The sequence below is a fragment of the Poecilia latipinna genome, unplaced genomic scaffold, assembly GCF_001443285.1.
Source record: "Poecilia latipinna isolate Pla-1442-1.1 unplaced genomic scaffold, P_latipinna-1.0 Scaffold536, whole genome shotgun sequence".
NCBI lineage: Eukaryota > Metazoa > Chordata > Actinopteri > Cyprinodontiformes > Poeciliidae > Poecilia > Poecilia latipinna.
Genome location: NW_015113152.1, coordinates 13,929 through 14,816, shown reverse-complemented (window position 1 = coordinate 14,816; position 888 = coordinate 13,929). Strand labels below are relative to the sequence as shown.

The 888-nt window shown below is 45.0% G+C and overlaps 1 protein-coding gene across 3 annotated transcripts in view; it reads left to right on the top strand.

Moving 5' to 3' along the window:
• The first annotated feature begins 500 nt into the window (after positions 1–500).
• Positions 501–888, top strand: part of LOC106952704 (uncharacterized) — a 7,308-nt gene continuing 6,920 nt past the window's right edge. For 2 of the 3 annotated variants that reach the window (XM_015041004.1, XM_015041001.1), the window contains exon 1: positions 708–819. The gene's annotated coding sequence lies outside the window, so the exon portion shown is untranslated. Of the gene's footprint in view, positions 577–707; positions 820–888 lie in introns of those variants that run through there. The other variant, XM_015041003.1, reaches the window with a different exon arrangement.

The following is an 888-nucleotide window of genomic DNA, read 5'->3' as shown; positions in this document are numbered from 1 at the left end:
AACACCAGAGTAGGTTCACCAAATGTCTTTACTACAAAAATAATGGTAAGAAGGGGCTAAGCAAGGTGGGGTCACACTGGTTGGTCAGGAAGGGGGAAGTCCACTGGGGTCTGGGATCCAGCCAGGGAGGAGAAAGGTGGATGGGCAAAGGGAGGACTAGAGGGCTCAGGGGACAAACAGATGACAGGGACAAAATCCACCAACCAGAGGCCGAGTCATGGGACAGTCCAGGTTCATTCACAGGAGGGCCACAGGCAATGAAGATCCAGTAATCAGAAAAACTTGAGGCAAGGTCAGAGTCAGGCAGGGTTCATCAGCAGTAGGTCAGAACTCCTCCAGCAGCCAAAGGACAAGGCAAAATCTGTGGTCAAAAAACAGGCAGGATCAGAAAACTTTGAAACATGAGACAATGCTTGAAAGCTGTGACTGGACCAACAGACGATCTCGCACTGAGCTGGTGACCAGCAGCTGTTTAAATAGGGCAGCACAGTGCAGGTGAGGGTAATGAGTAATCAGCACAGTCAAGGTGGAGCTGAGGTCATGACACAAATAGTGTAATTCTACCTTCATCTCTCGGTAAAAGTGTATGGATTTGCATGTGATTTCTGGAAACAAGGGATTCTTATCTAAGAGGACAAACAAGGATGAGGAAATTACAAAAATACAGGGGTGTGAAAAGATGTTTTCCTGATGCTGATTTTATTTTTTTATCGTCTGGCAGCGTCCAGGTGTGGGTGTGTTTAGAGGAGGAGGAAAAGCAGCTTCATAAAATCCAAACTCCTGGTTGTCGTTTTCACACAGCAACTTCTCATCAGAAAGGTAAGTTTATGAGAAACCAAAGAATTAACTAAATTATGTATGTGTTTGAATTAATCCTATATGCAAACA